The 12,668-nt window shown below is 43.7% G+C and overlaps 1 protein-coding gene across 1 annotated transcript in view; it reads left to right on the top strand.

The window, feature by feature from the left end:
• Positions 1–6,941, top strand: part of BAIAP2 (BAR/IMD domain containing adaptor protein 2) — a 169,694-nt gene extending 162,753 nt beyond the window's left edge. Inside the window, exon 15 of the mRNA XM_044672295.1 lies at positions 6,859–6,941. The gene's annotated coding sequence lies outside the window, so the exon portion shown is untranslated. The remainder of the gene's footprint in view (positions 1–6,858) is intronic.
• The last annotated feature ends 5,727 nt before the right edge of the window (positions 6,942–12,668 follow it).

Genomic DNA, 12,668 nt, shown 5'->3' with positions numbered 1-12,668 from the left:
AAATGTCATTAAAAAAACAACATCAAAAAAGCTTAGTTTGATCATTGAATGTATTTGCCATTAATTTTTTTTAAAGGTGGTTGAACCCATAACTTCATTTTGTGTGGCAGAACTCCTGGTGTGGAAATTGCCTGTAGCTTATAGCATTATAGCTGGATTGTCTGGAGCCCTGAGAGGTTATGTGATTTACCCATGACAAGTTAGTATGTGTCAGAGGTACGACTTGAACTCAGATCTTCTTGATTTCAAGGCTGTCATATATACAAGCTTAATACATATATACATCTCTCTGTGTGTTTATATATACACAGATATATTTATATATATAGCATGCATGCATATGTGTGTATATGTATGTACTTGCATGTAGATTGGTTTGCCACCCCATTATATAAATATAAACAAATCATCAACTAAACATAAATATGTGCATATTTATACATATAAACATGTTATATATTTATAAACATATATATATAAGCATTTATCTAGCAAAGCACTTTACAAATCTCTTCTTATTCTCACAACAACCCTATTAGGTGCTTCTATTATTTCTACTTTACAGATGAGGAAACTGAGGCACAGAGTAAGTAAATTGCTCAGTCACACAACTCATAAATGTCTGAGACCAGATCTGAACTTGGGCCCAATGCTCTATCCACTGTACCACCTAACTAGATCTTTATCATGCTATCTCTTACATACATCCCGCTAATTACAAGTTCATGAACTAAATTTACTATTTTTTCATCATCACAACCAAAGCAACAAACTACAGTGCTATGAAGAAAATCCATTTGACTTCTTTTTTTCTGGTCTGACAAAAGCTTCTACCACTCAGGCCCTCTTGATGCTCCATCATGGCATGGAGGGGGGACTTTGGCTCGAAGGCTGGGTCAGCAGTGGGCAGGCTTTCAAGGTTTTCCTATACTGCACTGGATAATATGAGCCCGATACTTGCCAGGCAGCTAAGTATCATTATGGGCCTGGTAGTTAGGAATATCTGAATTCAAATTTGTCCTCAGACACATACTAGCTGTATGACCCTGGGCAAATCATTTGATCCTGTTTGCCTCAGTTTTCTCAACTGTAAATCAAGATTATAATAACTACTAATTCCCAGGGTCTTTGGGATCAAATGAGATAATAATTACAGAGCATTTTGCCCAGTGCCTGGCACATAATTCATGTTTAATAAATACTTCTCCACCCCAAATAAAATCCAAGGAACCTAAATAAGTTTGAAGAAGCTTATCATTATAGGGTTGGGCATTAGGTGGTAATTTTTAAAAATTAGAGCCACTTAAGAAGTGTAAAGATTAAAATTAATATACAATAACTCAGTATTATATTTTAAAAGTTTTATTAATGAAAACTAAAATAAAAAAACTACCTAAACCAGCCCTGATTGGGAGAGAAGAGAGTAAATGGGAGGAGCTACAGAACTTATAAATACGTGAAGATGTAAACATGCACAAAGGGAAAAGTATTCTGCATAATGTAGTTTTAGGAATTCTGGGGTATGTAGTTCAAAGTACAATATCTCCATTTATACAGAAGACTGTGTACTAAAATGGAGAGGCTGGAACAATGGAAATCACCTGGGGATGAAACCTGGGGAGGTATCCTTGCCCCTATGAAATCATGATTCTCACCCAGTATGAGAAGACAAAATGTGGAGGGCAGAAGAAACCATCTATGTTTATTGAGAGTGGAACAAAGAATATGAGGCATTCTGGATTTTGTTGTCAGAGAAAGCGTGCCAAGAGGTCATAAAGAAAACCCTCAAACTCACAGAAGATAACTTTGGTCATGTGGATTTTTACAGGATCAGCCTCTTTTTTGGGGAGGGGAAGTACATTGCTTATCAATTTCTGCTTCCCTTGCCTTGTCCAACTTGGGCTGATGAAAACCAAAGATTTGTCTACACCAGGGGTTCTTAAATTGTATTCCATGGACATATTTCAGGGATTCCTTCAACTTTTAAAAATATTTTTGATGACTATTTCAATGTAATTGGTCTCCTTTGAAATCCTATATATTTTGTCTCATTCGTTTTCAACAGATCACCAAAGATGTCCATAGTGCAAAAAAAGGTTGAGATGGGCTTCTTCTTTGTCATGTTCATTTCCTTATTTCGTATTCCCATATAGGCCAATTTCCTTTTTCATAGGAAAACCACTTTCAGAGCTTAGATTCCCTTTTCCCTTTTGACAGTGTCTTGTTGTATCTGGGCTATTTGATGATGACTGTCGGATAGAAGCCCGCTGCCAGATTTAGAAGCCATTAATGACTTGAAGCAACGTTTTACAATCATAGGAAGTTCTGCCGTTGAACTAAGAAGACCTCCATCACTTACTTTTATTCCCTTTTTCCTTTTCCTTTTCCTCTTCTTCCTGCTGTCTTTTATTTTTTTAAAGTAAGCTCATGGGCACTGTATCCCATCTAGTCTGGCCACAGGGTTTCAACGCCATTGTATTATTCATAGAATTCTTGCTTTTCCTGAAGGAAACAAGTACACTGTGCATGTTCTAATTATTTCCTTCTCTTTGTTGATCTCTGATGAGTGGCCAACCTCACACAGAGCAAGTTTGGAGCTTGAGGCTCAGTCTGTTACAAGCCTCCATCATGGCCTTCCATCTCTATACGTGTTTATTAGTAGTACCTGTGCTGTATAGAACCCCATATTTGGCACTTTTATATATGCTCTTTTTTAAACCCATACCTTCTGTCTTCAAATTAATACTATGTATTGGTTCTAAGGCAGGCATAGGAGTGGTAAGGGCTAGACAGTGGGGGTTGAGTGACTTGCCCAGGGTCACACAGCTAGGAAGTGTCTGAGGTCAGATTAGAACCTAGCACCTCCCATCTCTGGCTCTCAATCCACTGAGCTGCATAGCTGCCCCCTTTCATATATTTTCTTTTTTAATGTTTATTTATTTGTTTGTTTCTTTATTTTGAAATATTTTTCCCATGGTTACATGATTCATGGTCTCTCCCTGCCCTCTTTTCTCCTCCCTCCCAGAGCTGACAAGCAATTCCACTGGGTTATATATTTCATATACTTTCATATGAGTTAACTTTCAGAAGAATTAACATGTATGAAATGCTATGCAAGTACTAGCTATTATATGGTTATTGGATAGCAAAACAAATTTTTACTGCTTTTTTATTTTAAAAAATTAACAAGCCTATAGTATATGCATAGCTAAGCAAAATAAATTCATTCATTGGCTTGGCATGTTGGATCAAGTGTGTTAGACTTGGAAGACCTGAGTTCAAATCCAGACTTAGAACTTACTTAGCTAGGTTGCCCTGGTCCTTAGCAGTCAACTGGGGATAATCATACCTCATATCAGTCATGAGGCTTAAATAAGATAAAATATATGTTTAGTGCTTTGCTGACCTTAAAGTTCTAGCTGGCTATTATTAAGTCTCATTCTTCATTTGGAGTCCTTCCCTTCTGTGTCAGGAGGCAGGTGGCATCCCATGTCATGGTTTGCCATTGCATTGATCAAAACACAGCTTTCATAAGTAACTGCAAGATACCTCCTAAAAGGAAAGGAAAATTCCCACACTCAAAATTCAGAGTCTGAAGGTGGTTTGTTCAAGTTGGCTCCAGTCATTTAAAGTCTGTTTGCATTTACAAGTGGCCATTTCCTCTGTTCCAAAGGAGAATATTCCTTTTGTCAGAACTCACACAGTTTCCCTTGATAGTCAGATGGCACCGAGTCTACAAAGGAAACCATTGGAGGAAGCTTGGGGTTGGGGTTGGGGTTTGGTTTTTCCCTTTACAATGATATGATTACTTAAGGTTCGGGGTATTTCTTTTTTTTTTTTTTTTTTTTTTTTTTTAATTTTAAACCCTTAACTTCTGTGTATTGGCTCCTAGTTAGAAGAGTGGTAAAGGTAGGCAATGGGGGTCAAGTGACTTGCCTAGGGTCACACAGCTGGGAAGTGTCGGATTTGAACCTAGGACCTCCCATCTCTAGGCCTGACTCTCAATCCACTGAGCTACCCAGCTGCCCCATCGGGGTATTTCTTAATCACAGAATTGCTCCCTCAGGCTAGACTTTTTGCCAAAGGAGGGGATGAAAGAAATGTAATTTTAGGGGGCAGCTTCCCACATATAGCACTTTAAGATTAGCAAAGCACTTTACAAATATTATCTCATTTGGACTTCACAAACAACCTTGGAAGGTAGGCGCTATTATTTTTCCCATATTATAGATGAGAAAACCGAGGCAGTCAAAGGTTAAGTGACTTATGCAGGGTCACACAGCTAGTTAAGTGTCTCTGAGGCCAAATTTAAACATGTGTCTTCTTGACCTCAGCTTCAGCCTATATAGATCTTCATTTCCCAGTGCAAGGAAGAAACTAATGTCAACTTCTATGAACTCCAGAAGCTTTCTGCTTGCCCTTACTCCTTTGTCCATAAGCTCTGGGGCAAAAGGAGCCAAGAAAATCTCTTGTTTCCTAATCTCTGCAAGAAAAATGGGATGCCACTGCTTCCAATCTCTTGAGACCTAATCAGAAAAACAAGCAGATAGTCACTCACCTCTACTTCAAAAGAAGCCTGCAAGCAAAGAGAGCACACTTGGGTGGAAATGATTTATTTCCCTTGGAGGTTCTGCATAGAAGAACTATTAGCTGTGGGTGGTATAGACAGTTATTTCACTGCGGAGTTTTGGGGCACAGCAGGAGCTATGCAGGTCTGTATGCATCTCTTAATTCCCTTTTTAAGAAATCATTAAAAAAAAAAAAGACTCACAATCCCAAACCTTTCACTTCAAGAAGGAAAACATCTTCTTTTTCCCCTCCAATTCTTCCAGACCCCTCTCCCCCTCGTGGGTTTTCAGAGTTGAGCTGTGGTTCTTCCCCACCTTCCTTGCTCCTGGTTTGGGTTAGTATGATCCAACCGTTTCTTCCTATCCCCTGGCCAGGCTCCTCACGATGAGTTTGCACTTCGGCTCTCTCCAGCATTCAAGGTAACATGCCAGGGAAGAGGTTCGGGGACCAGCTTCCTCTGGCTTTTCCTGGGAGCCTGTCTCCCCTGTCCGTGCCTCAGGTTGGCCTATTGTTATTTGTGTCTGTGGTGTGGCTGTCCAGGGGCACTTTATGCTGAACTTGTCTCGTCCCCATCACTTGCTTTGTGGGAACTCATCTTTTAAATCCGGCATCCCTTGCTTGCCCCCAACTAGAGGACAATAAGAGAGAAGCCTTCATCTGTTTCCCTGCCTCTCACAGCGTTCTGTCCTCATCTCATTCCATCATGCCCACTTGTGTCTTGTTCCTTTGGCTTTGGTCCTGGGGTTGGGAAGGATGTCAAGTGGAAGGAAAGCATGAGAACAAGCCCAGGGACCCTTGCTTCTCCTTGCAGTGGACGGTGAAGGCTGTGGGGCGACCACTTTTGGCCCTGTCATCTCTCTCCCAGACTGATGTAGCCTAACAACTGACCATCTTTGAGACGTGGGTCCCTGCTGGAGCCTAAGATGTGGCTGCATAATGTGTATGTGTGCATACATGTGTGTCCCAAGCAATAAAAAAGGCCCCGTACTTGTCTGCACATTGTTGCTTGCCTCGGGGCTCAGTGGAGTGTCAGGGACAGCTGTCTATCTCTGTGTGTGTGTGTGTGTGTGTGTGTGTGTGTGTGTGTGTGTGTGTGTATGTGTGTGTGTGTGTGTGTGTGTGTGTGTATCACATGATGTATTGCTGGATATAACATTATCGTCTGCATCTGTGTGTGTGATGTAGAGACACATCCCTGTTGTGCTGGAAACTCCTTAAAGAATAGAGCTCATCTGCTTTAATTAGGATAATATTTGATTAGGACTTTCTCACTAAGCTCTTCCATTTGGGCCACACTTTGGGTGGTACTTTTTTCTTTCTTTCTTTCTTTCTTTCTTTTTTTTTTTAAAGCCCATACCTTCTGTCTTGCAGAAGAGTAGTATGGGCTAGCAAATGGGAGTCAAGTGACTTGCCCAGGGTCACACAGCTAGGAAGTGTCTGAGGCCAGATTTGAAACCAGGACCTCCCATCTCTAGGCCTGGCTCTCAGTCCACCGAGCTACCCAGCTGCCCCCTGGGTGGTACTTTTTAAGGGCACTGAAGGCACCAGCTCTCTTTACCTGGCTTCCATGAAGCAAGTTCCTACTTCGATGATGGAGAATGGTGTGTGGGATACTCCCACCTTACACCTTAGGTGGAATTAGTTGGGGATGGGAGACCCAAATTCTTCCATCCTTCTTGTCCTCTTCAGTGGATGAAGTAGCTGTCCATGTTTTGCTCTCTATTAGGTGCTCTCCAGCCAGAAGCAGCCAGATTAGACTGCTAGAGGAAAGAGCCAGCATGCCTGGGAGAGAGCTTTGAAATCTCAAATATAAGAGCTCTGAGTCTGGCTCAGTAGAGAAAATCCCACCCAGGCCCATTATAGGAGAGGTGCCAGAAATGGACTCTTGTGCCCTACCACTAGCTATAACTCTTTTATCCTCAATTTGTTTTTTGGAAATAAAAAAGTTTATTGGAAATGATTCACATTAGCTACACAAATATCCACCCAAAGATTTCAAATTACCACTTAGTAAATGGAGTCATAAAGAATTTTTTTTTTACTAGTGCAAACCTAAACACTAGGTTTGAATCCCTCCTGCCTGCTTGTCTGCAAGCTTGGTTTAGGCCTGAGGGTGGGTGGAATAGGAGCAGATGTACTCAGGAATGTAGGCAGGAGATGAAGCCAAGCCAAGGTTGGCCACTGTTCCACAGCAAAGCATCTTTTTCCCTCCTAAGCTTTACTCCTTCCTCAGTGGGGACGTTGGGAATACTCTTCATTAAAGACTTGCTTTTTCTCTTCTCTCCACAGAAATCCCTTTGCTAACGTTCAGCTAAAGCCAACGGTGACAAATGACAGGTCTGCCCCACTCCTCAGCTGATGGCAGTCATCTCCAGCTGGTGTCGCCATTCTAAAACCATACACACAATCTATTTTGTAATCATTTGCATGTTTTCCTTAGTGTCCTTTGTTTTTTGGGGGAAGGGAGTGTTTTTCCTCCAAGCCTTATTTTTCCAGGTTCCATCCTATCCTTCAACCTTACCTGGGCTGGATCCCAGGCATTCAGGGGGAAGGGAGGATGACGGGATGGTAGGAGGTTTTCCTTTAAAATCACCTTGTCTGAAGAATGAGCGAACTGGAACAAGTTTTCCCCAGAGTTAAAAAACGATGTGGTTGTGATCTAGGTGGGCTACTGGAAGCCAGAAAAATTCTGCTTTTTGAGTTTCCTCTCATGGGCCAGTTAGTTTAACTCACCTCCAGAGTGGGCCCAAATAAATCCCTTTTTTCCCCCCTCCCCACCTTATCATCCACTTTAGCCAGGTTTCCTCAAAGGACTCAGGGCCTCTTCTGGGGCCCATCTTTTGCCTCATCCCTCAGCATCTCCCTGCCTCTGTCTTTGGACAAGAGCAAGATGTTTTATAAACTGGGTTATGACGGTTTTGCTGGGGGAAGGTGGAAGGCATATGCAGCTGCGATTCTAGCCCGAGCCTCATGTATGTTTTATAGGCTTATTACTAGCTCAGAGTGCCAAGCTCCACCAAAGCTGCTTTTAATGAGCTGCATTTTAGCAATAAAGTGGGTCCCTTCTGCCTTTGCACACAGTGTTAGTTCCCTGCTAAAGTTAGTACTCAGGCCGGGGCCCATCCTTCATAAATTGATTCAAGAGGGAAGGATTAAGAAAACTCACCACCACCACCACCACCACATCTGATCTTTGGGACTCTAAAGAACTCAGTGGGAAGGCAGAACCCCAAGAGGAATCTCCCCAGGGCTTACTTTAGGCGGAACGTCCTATTGGCTAGGCTGGGGCTGGTTCCTTGCCTGTGAGATGGGCTGTCTCCAATTTCTCCCTCCCCAGCAGGAGAGGAGGGAGCAGGCCTCTGGCATCTTTGCCACTTCCCAGAGTAGCCCTTGGCTGTAACAGGCTTAGCGTGGCAGTCCCTCACCCCCTAAACTGGCTGAGGCAGTTCAGCATCTTTACTATGCCAGTTTGGCCCCAGACTTCTTTAGCACTCTTTGGGCCCAGCTGTTATAATACATTCTCATGGTCTGTTACAGTTTTGATTTCAGTATGAGGGGAGAGCTTTGAGCCACCTCAAAAACTTCTCTCCATTCCCCCTCCCCTTAAGTATAAAGAAACAATTCTTTGTAACTAGAATCTTTTAGTTCCCTATTGTCTTCCCCTACCCCTTTAAAAGTGAGCTGGAAACAGAAAAACGGGAGATTCAGAGGCCTGGGGACATTCCCACTCTCACAAGACTTGGGCCGTGGAGACCTGGGCATCTTGGGCATTCTGCCTGTGGGTGCTGCTGGTTTCGGTCTTACCTTCCCCGGCAGTAAGCTGTTAGCCTCTCCCCACCTCTCTGAGTGAGAGCTGGAGCTCCTCTATTCCTCTTCTCTCCAAGCTGCTGGCCCAGGGGGAAACCCTTGGTTGCCAGAAAAATTAATATGGGAGCTATGTGTGCTATAGCCATTATGGGACCTGTGGCTGAAAAGCATCTTGCTTGGAAAATAATTTATAAGCAATTAAAAATGCTAAGCAAAGTGTGTGGCCTATTTCCTTGCTGACTTGTCAGTAGTAGCGAAGTGGCTCCCTGACTGGCAGCCCTTTTTCTGTGCATTCTGAGAGGGAAACATTGGTTTCTAACCCAGATGGGATGTTCTGGTGGGATGTCTTCACGTTTCCCTCTCAACCTGCTGGCACTCCTTTGCCCTGGGCCACTTATCCTCTGCTCCCCATGGAACTGGATCATGAATAAAAAAGGTCTTTCTGCTTTCCAGAATTCAATAATCATTTATTAAGATTCCCATTTGGTACAAGGCTCCATGCTTGGTGATGGCATTACAAAGATAAAAATCCCTGGCCCCTTAGCAGCTTTCATTTACACAGGGATGAGGCATATGTGTCCTCAGATAAATTAATAAAGTGATTTTTAAAAGCCACATCTATAAGAGTAGTGTGGATAAGTCAGGGCTAATGGTTGGATGTAGGCATACCAGGAAGAATCAAGCTTGTGAATCCAGGTAAATGGGAAGGTTCTGTCGACAAATTTGTAAGTTTCTAGAAAGGTGAGGCTGGGGGAAGAGATGACGAGTTCCATTTGGGACATGAGTTCCAGGTACTGATGAGACATCCTGGTGTTGCTGCCATCTAGGAGGAACTGATAATGTGGGAAGATCACTGACTAGAGAGGGACTCAGACAGCTATCGGGGTCCCCCAAAGCTTAGTAGGTTAGATCGCTAACAGCAAATCAAAAAGTAGTTTTTGGACAGAGGAGTCACACCAAGAGAGTGGGGTCAGGGACACAGTAGTCAAGGGAGGGAGACAGAGTACTCGGGAGAAAACAAAAGCTAACATTGCCAAAAGCTTCGCTGGCCAATAAAAAGCTATTAAATGAATTAACAAAAAAAAGTCTTCCAAGTCCTATGCATTTATTTTTTTCTATTTTTAGTCATTGTTGGTCTTCCCTAGCCCGAGGTAGTTTAAGGCCGAGTTTTTTTGTCTGTGACCTAAAATGGAGACATCTAGTTGGAAGAGCCCGAGTTCAAATTTGGCCTCAGACTGTGATCCTGGGCAAGTCATTTAACTTCTACCTCAGTTTACTCATCGGTAAAATAGGGACAATTGCACCTAACTCCCAGGGTGGTTGTAAGGATAAAATGGGATATTTGTAAAAGTCTTACAAAGCTTTATACAAATGTTCTGTTAAGAGTTAATTCTTTTCTTGTCCTCCCAAGAGTTGCTATGATAGAGGCTTACATGATCCCCCTACCCACCCACCCACCCCAGCTTCACTACAGGCTTTCTTTCCTGGGGTTTTGGGGAGGGTCAAGAATAGGTACCAAGAGATCCTTTGCTATGGTTGCTTGCCCACACTCCTCTTCCTCTCAGGTGATCCATTTGAGAAGTGACTCCCTGATGGATAGGGGCCAGCTGACTGCAAAGAGAGAGCCAAGTTTAAGATATTTTAAAAACTTTATTATCGGACCAACGATATTTTACACACATGCTGGGGAGCTGTATGGAAATCAGCACTGGTAAAAAATACAGCAATTATGACCCATATTGATAAAATATACAATAATAGCCTTTATCTTAATAAAAATATCCAAGACAGCTTGAGCCTCATGCAGCCTTTAAGTAGAATTTGAAGAAGAGGGTCTAGACCAGCAGCACCTGGTCCTGGTTCCCCTGCTGTCCTAGGCCCAACCCACCCATCCAACAAGATGGGAGGGAGACCTGGCAGGGCAGGGGAAACGAGGACCATTTCCCGTGGACTTGCCTGGGTAGCCCAGGGAGAGGGAGTGCCAAGCCCATTCCTACCTAGATACACAACCAGCTCCCACTTGGTCCACGGCTTACCTGTTGGTTTAAAAGGAAACCAGACTTTTCCCTGAAACTCCAACTTCTGCAGCACAGAACTTGGTCACAGTAGGATTGGGATTTGAGTTTCCTGCACATCTCCTACCATTCCTACTGACATCCTTTCCACACCCTGCCCCACAAGTAACAGGAATATCAGAGGCAGAGACTGATGCTCTGGAAGCCAAGTTATCAAGTTCTCACCACCCATTGTACAAATGGAAGAAGAAACAGACCGATGAAGGCACCCCGCCCCTATTTGGCACAAATTGGGGGCGGGGGTGGGATTAGAGTTACAGGATCTAGGAAGGTATCTCCTGGCTCCCAGAAGGGAAATATGAAATTAGTGATTGAGATTGGAGAGGTCGAGGTCAGACCTTTAGCATGAGTGCAAAAACAAGGCCCCTTTGGAAGAGGTTATTTCTGGCTTCCCCCAACCCCTGGTCCCAGCTTCTTGGGTTATCGAGGAGCTTCTAAATTTCAGGGACTGGAACTTTTGAAGGACTGCCTTGGGAAAGATATTTGTTTTGCTCAGCTCCTCAGCATATAATTAGGACCAAAGGTATTGGGAGCAAAGAAGCTTGGTTTAAAGGAAAACTTCCTAACAATTAAAGTTTTCCAAAAATGGAATGGGCTGCCCCAAGAAGGGAGTGCCTCCTCCCTGGAGAGCTCCAACCCAACCACTTGGTGACTCTTGGTCAAATATGGCCTGGACTCTTAACTCTTACTCTGTCCACTCGCCATCCTGAACTGCTCCTGGAAGTTTTCTGGGCCACAAGATCCAAAGGCTTGGGAGTTACTCCATTCTTGGACTGAAGGTAAGAACAGTCATTCTGTACTCACCATACACCAGTGGGAGTTCAGGGGCTTGGCATGTGGTACTAAATGAGGCCTTGGTTGGGGAAGTCAATATTGCTGGTAGGCCAGGTAAGGCCACCCCCTATTTCCTCTCCCCTATCCCCCCATTCCTCAACTAGAAGCTCTATCTGCATCACTGACCAGCCTGCCTAACAGACAGGAGCCACAACTGGGAGAGGATGAGAATGGGTTTGGTCACAGATGCACGAGTCAGTTGGAAGGCCTAGCAATCACCGACTTGCTTAATTCTGGGACTCTACTTCATCTTTCCTAACTACTTTAACTGGGTCTTGGTGAGGACTCAGATGTAGAATACGTGATTTGAAAACACGAGCCCTAACTCCTACTTCACCAATAAATAAAGCTCTAACAACAGCAAGGAGAACTTGGTTGGAGTTGAGGAAGATCTTCCTGGCATTCGGTTTCAAGGTAGCAATGGCAGAGATATTTGGGGACCTTGTCTCTTCTTTAAGGAATGTACCTCATTTGCTTGATGGGATGTGGGTGGAGGTGAGGCCCCACTGGGATGCTACATTTTTTATTTTTTAAATATGTTGTATTTAACAAAGACTAGACAAAAAGAAGACAATACCATGAAGGGTATGGGGGGGAGGGGGAGAGACTCCAAATCCAAGCAGCATAGAAGGAATAGTTACAAAGCTACATCCCAGAAAGCCTAGGGTTAACAAAAGCTTTCCTGACCTGAAGAGGAGCAGCCAGAGCCCCTGAAAATTGCTTAATAGCTTGGTAATCAGGCTTAACATGGGGCACTTACCCCTCCTGTAGGGAAGCTTTTCTATTCATTTTTAACCCAACCCCCCCCCCCTTGCCAGCAGGGTCCATCCAGGGCAAAAGGACTCCTATGTCCTCCCATAGTCTCCCCACTTCCCCTCCCAGCTCCCTCCTACCCACTTTTGTCAAGGCTTGAATTTGCTTTTTGTTTTCAGAGCTGGGCCAGATACCTCATCCTCCTCACCCTCTCTCCAAGGATGCAAAGGACAAACCATCTACAGGCATTTTTTTTGCCAACCTTTTTCTCCCCACTGGTACTTCATTCATAGCTCTAGGGTTGTTGTGGAGGAGTTGAGTATTCTCCGTTTTTCAGCAACAGGGGGAATGATCCAGGTTTCTGTCACCAGGGGCCACTTTCTATAACAGGATGCCCCCCTTCCAATCTGTGCCAGGAGACCCACACTTCTCTATTCCCAGGTGCCATCCTGTCCTCGGGTCACAATTTTGGTCCTCCTCTCATTCTCAATGGATTCCATTTCCTGTCCCAAGGTCTGGAGCCCAGAGCCTTCAGACAGGAACTCTTAAATTTTAAGTTTGGTTTCCAAGACCATGAAAAGGACCCATGAGGTTCCTGATTGGTAACACTAGGAAAACTTTCAAAGATTG

The sequence above is a fragment of the Gracilinanus agilis genome, chromosome 4 (assembly GCF_016433145.1).
Source record: "Gracilinanus agilis isolate LMUSP501 chromosome 4, AgileGrace, whole genome shotgun sequence".
NCBI lineage: Eukaryota > Metazoa > Chordata > Mammalia > Didelphimorphia > Didelphidae > Gracilinanus > Gracilinanus agilis.
This window is presented reverse-complemented; position numbering and strand designations above follow the sequence as displayed.